This window comes from Conger conger, chromosome 12 (assembly GCF_963514075.1).
Source record: "Conger conger chromosome 12, fConCon1.1, whole genome shotgun sequence".
Taxonomy (NCBI): Eukaryota; Metazoa; Chordata; class Actinopteri; order Anguilliformes; family Congridae; genus Conger; species Conger conger.
Genome location: NC_083771.1, coordinates 9411800 through 9417799, shown reverse-complemented (window position 1 = coordinate 9417799; position 6000 = coordinate 9411800).

Here is a 6000-nt window from a genome sequence, read left to right as displayed (position 1 = left end):
TGAGCACTTTATTAGGTATTTATTATTATTTACACCTATTTGTCTTCTGCGGCTGTAGCCTATCCAGGTTTAAAGGTTTGAGGCGTTGTGTGTTCAGAGATGCTCTTCTGCATACCACTGTTGTAATTTGTGGTTATTGGCGTTAATGTCATCTTCCTGTCAGCTTCGACCAGTCTGGCCTCTCTTCACTGACCTCTCTCATTAACAAGGGGTTTTTGCTTTGCCTCACTGGATGTTTTTTTGTTTTTTGCACCATTCTCTACAAACTCTAGAGACTGTTGTGCGTGAAAATCCCAGGAGATCAGCAGTTTCTGACCACCATGTCTAGCACCAACAATCATTCCACGGTCAAAGTCACTTAGATTACATTTCTTCCCCATTCTGACATTTGGTCTGAAAAACAGCTGAACCTCTTGACCACGTCTGCATGCTTTTATGCATTTAGGTGCTGTCACAAGATTGGCTGATTAAGTAAGCTGGTGTACCGGACTACCTAATAAAGTGATCACTGAGTGTAGTTCTTAGGATGGCCATAACATTTCGGCATTTGTGCCCTTCAGAAAGCTATGACAGCAAGGGGCAGTGAGTATCTTAGCTGAGGGTAAAAGCCACTGCACCAGCTGAAAGGGTAATATGGGAGTAAAAAGGACTGTACGCATGTAAGGATTGTAGCTCAAGAGGGCCTCAGGTCTTAGAATAGGACGCTATAAATATTCGAGTAATGCTTGAGGAAATGACTGCTTGGTCTTCAGCAGCAAAGCAAATAGATGTTTTTACAGCAGTCATATGTAGTGAATATTACCCTAATCATGCATATACAGTATATAACAGCGACACAACTCACACATTTATGATCAACATACCTGTGTATGTCCACTTTAAAGGAGGCACTTTAATATAAGTATTAGAATTTTGAATGTTCACTAGTATCAACTGAAATACTTTGTTTGAACTGTCATGCAAAACCTTGATATGCCGAAGTAAGAGGAATGTCACAATGACAAGAAAAGTAAACACCCCCCATAAGCAATTTACTGAATTAGGCAACGACCTCTTTCATGTTAATGTAAATTTGCATTCGAGATTTACAGCCTGGGAAAGTGCCCATTTCTGAGTGCAGTACATTAGCAGTATGACCACATTTACCCTCTTGGTGGAAACAAGGACTATGTCATCTCTGTTTGAATTGATTTTTACATCCGGCTGAAGAAGGATTCATCCATTTTTCTAATTCCAGAATCCCAATGTATCCAATTTTCAAACATTGCACTAATTCACTAATTCATCCTATTCAACCTAGACCAGGACAACCAACAATCTGTTGCCTATCAATTGTGTATCATGTAGACTAATTCTGAAATATTGGCACTGATGAGACAAATTAATTGTTTTTTTTATAATTAGCACTGATTTGATTATATTGCCCAACGTTTATAACAAAATGAAACAATTTGTTACATATTGTCATATTGTAACCAGTCAAATACTTTGGTCATAAATAAGCCTTCTCAATATATTTCATAGCAAAAACGTTTGTTGATGAACATTTTTTCATTGTGTCAGCTGCCTTTGTTTCATGTAATTATTACTGGTTTATCAGCCTTTCATGGACTTTTAAATCTTCATTTTCCACAAATTAGTTTACTTTAGTGACCAAGTCTGTGCATTCAACAATTAGTACCCAACCTATTTCACCTGTCGGTTTAAAACTGAATTAATTGAAACCATAACCTAAAACATAAACATAACCTATTTCTAGATATATAGAAATAGTACTTCAGAGGGAATGCTAGCATTAGTTGATCTGACTGAGTAAATGCCCTGGGATGTGAAGATGAAGCATTACTCTTTTTGGCAGGCACAGCCATTTCTGACATAAGACGATAAATCTTCCCCCAGTCAACATTAAATGTGCTGAATTAACAGCAATTATCAGATTGTTACGATTCAGAGGTGGCAATAATCGATGGAATAAAAACCATAATAGGTCCGCAGTAAACCAGCATGCTTTGCAGGGGTGTAGCCAGCCTGCTAGAAGGGGTGGGTCTTTTTTCCCAAAAAGTGGACCTTTTTATTCCGAGCACAGGAATCTTGAGCAAGCCAGCCTTTTACCTGGTACGACTATTACACTATTACACTATTAACCATGACAATTAGGCTAATTAGGCAATATCTGCTACATGATGTGCAACTTTTATTTATTGCATTTCAGTGACAGGATTGTCTCCCCCTTATTCTATTAATGAAAATAAAATAAGTGCACATTTTAGACATATGTTCTTTTTATCGGTTAATTCACTGTTTATGTTCATCTTAATCATAATCCTGTTATTTGCATCTGTATAATTAGTTAAAACACATATTTTATGTAGCCCTATTAATTATTTTGTCCTATTGTAACATTAGCTTATTACAAAATATTACAATATGAGCCGCTGCCTACCTAGTATTAAATCTGGTGGGTCAAGAGGAGCTTGAGATTTCCCTGGTTGTTTACCTGATGGTCCCTCGTCTCCAGAGTCTCCAGTGTCTGTGATCATTTTAATTGTTAATTTTAAATGTTAATTTGGCCACATACTAATTATCTAGTATTTTCATCCACTTTACTCTCTGTTCTATGATAATTCTTTAATCAAAAATGAAAAGGGGTCATCCAGAATTCAAGAGGTGCATAAACCTGTGGGTCATTGATGAAAATCAATACAATATATTTGGGTAATATCAACAAGGGGCAACTTGTAAATAGAAAAAAAACTACAGACCAAGGACTGAACCTTGAGGAACACCAAACTTTAACTTTGAATACTCAGAAATGATATTATTGTAGAGTACACATTTGGGTCTATTTTACAGTTACAAATTGAACCATTAGAACTCACTGTTTCCTAAATACCTCCAAATAGTCTAAAAGCATGCCGTGGTGAATGGTGTCAATGGCAGCACTTGGCAGCAACACTCATGTTAATTTTAAAGGCATTGAAAGCCAGACAGAAATTTTCGGAAGACAGTTACCGGATGAATATATTACACGTTGATCAGCTTTAGTCAGTAAGAAAACCAGGAAGGTCTCCCGAACCTGATGAAAATGAAGTTTATTTACAGGAACAGCAGTCGTCAGATTGAACCCAGAACCTTTGCTGTGATTACGATTTATACATTCCAAGCCTTGATCAGGAATGTTCAATACGCATTATAGGAGGATGCAGACACATTTGTGACATCTATAAGTCAGGCAGCCATTGTGCTGTGACTGAATTAGCATGTCTATTAACTCAAGTTGATCGCCCACTCCCGGCCGCTATTCTACCATTCTACCATTGCTAAGATCCAGGGAATGTGTGGCCAGCAGACATATTGGCATCAGAGACAGATTTCCTACAAGCCCTTTCAAGTAACTTAGGCATAAAAGGACATAGTATCAGAGGCGGGAATAGTAGGTAGTAGCTGAAGAAGTGTGCTTTGGAATCGGTGCAGTCATTTATATGAAAAAAAAGATCACCATGTAAAATTACTCTGTCATAGTTAATGGAAGCAGTTAAAATCTTTGAAGAATTTTGTGGCGTTATACCAAATGATAACAAATACCTACATATACCAATACAACAGGATGATTGATGTTCAGTCCCTTAATAATGACATAAAAAAAGCTGCCAGAACCCCATAATGCAGCAATTTGCCTCATATGTCTCAAGATTACAGTCAAATAGAAATCACACAAAGCCTGCTTTTGGAGCTGAAAGAATGGTTCCTATGGTGGATGTTTGTTCTCTCAAAAGGCCTCAGAAGGCTGTGGATGTGAGTGTCAAGGTCCTATTCTGAAACATTTTCAGGCTCTACCTCTTGCCGTATTTCTGCCAATTTTGTAATCAGTTTCACTTTGGCAATGAGCAGTGCTCAGGTAAACAGTACCCTTGTACTGATGACTGATTCCAATTGTCTTCCGCGTGCCATCTGATTACTGTTTCATCAGACCACATAGCTGCGTGTCTTTCTATTCTTATGTGTTATTTCCCCATTTTCCATTGCACGTTTCTGTCTTATTTGCACTATGTGAGGTATGTGACTGATTTTTCTGTTGTGACATAAGGTATGGGAGCTGAACATGCAGCAACCCTTCATTACCTTAGGGTAGTGAGGACAGTGTCACACTTTCACCTTCACCTTTTATTTTGTGCACAAATGTCAGACATATGACAATTTGAAGACAGGATTCATCTGGTAATTAAGAACCAATTAGCAGCTTCCTTCTGTCTAGGCCAACTGTGAGGGTTTGAGTTGATTACACCCTTTTCCACACGCTTGCTCTCATTTGCTGTTCGTCCACATAGTTTATTTCCGCCTTGTTTAAAAGCTGCCTTTATGAGGGAAGGAGCTCTAGGCTGATTTAAGGTGGTGCACCCAAGAGTACTGAGGCCCTCTTATATTTAAAAGACTGGCTCAGAGTCCCTACAGCTTTGAACAAGCGTAAGGGTTAAGCCAGTGTTCACCCTATCCGTCTGTTACCTGCAGCCTGCTGTTTATAAGTTTGACAGCTGCATTATGTTTACTTTAGTATAGTGAGGTGTTTCTTTTTGTCACTTTCAAACCTCATTGTTTTCGGTTTGTGTGTTATTGTATATATTGCACTAAGTCTCAATATGCAGCTGTTGGAGAAAACCCCCTTATTTGAGAGAGTTTTGCACACCTCCGATAGTCCAGGGATCTACACTGGAGATCCTCTCGGTGGATTGTGTATTTAGGTTAATTCCGCATAAGTATCTGCCCGAGATACTTATACTCTTTGTCTTAAGTCTCCAGCCGTGCCAGTAGAGTTGAGAAGCTCACTGTATTAGTTTCAGTCTTAATGTATGTCTGTTATGATGTTTCACACAAATTCTAAATACATGGTCATTGGAGGTCCGCCCCTCTCAGTGGAGAGTTTCGCGAAACTTACCAACCGGTTCTGTGTCTGATAACCTTGGGGCAGTTTTGTGTATTTAGCTTGCGCACTTGTCTCCTGCATCGTCAGTAGAGCCAAGATGCTCAATGTCTTCGTGTCATGAGTAATGTATGTTTGCTATTAGTGTGGTGATTTCACCGAGGCTAAATGCATAGTTGTTGGAGATACGCCCCTCTCATTGGAGACCTTTGTGGCACTTGCCGAACGCCCAGGGTTCTGTGTTTGACAACCCTTGGAGCAGTAGGTGCATTTAGTTGGCGCACTTGCAAGTGCATTGTCAGCTGCATGGTCCTGCACGGTCACTTGAGCCGAGGTGAGCACCAGGTAAATCTCTGTGGCTGCTGACGTTCCTAAAGTCAAGTGGTGTACATGGTCGTTGGAGTATTGCCCCTGTCAGAGGAGAGCTTTGCAAACTCTTCGATAAGCCCGGGGTTCCGTGACTGAGACCCCCGTCGCTGTTTGTGTACACTTCCTACCTCTGTATCACTATTCCTACTTAGTCAGTTGAATTAGAGGGTTAAGGTGTTTCATGTATTCTCGACTGTGTTCTAGTAATCCTGCTTCATCATTTTAATTGGGGGCAGGATGTCTTGTGTGTCTAGGTAGGCTATAACGCAGTTGGGACTCCCTGGCGCCATTTGCGCACCTACTTCCTACACACCTCGTTTTACGATCGCCGTAATCAGTTGGGCATGAGGTTGAGTTCCTGCTGTTTGTGATTTCCTTGCTTGAGTCAGTTTAGATTCCTTTTGGGATACCCCTAGAAAATATAAGTGGTTATCCCACATCTGGTGGGCAACTTTTAGAACCCCTCTTGGTCATGTTTGGTCCTGTGACCCCGCTCCCTTACAGTGAGGGCTTGTATATTCCCATGGAGCAAGGTCAGGGCAGGGGGGGTGGAACAGGGGCAGAGCAGGGGGGTGGAACTGGGGCAGGGAAGGAGGGTGGGGCAAGGGGAGGGGCTATATGACTTTCCAAAACAGAGCTCATCTGGATAAGAGCATTTGCATTCCTTATAATCTGCATGACTTATTTGTTTTTATGTCTGGAAGGAGGTGAGA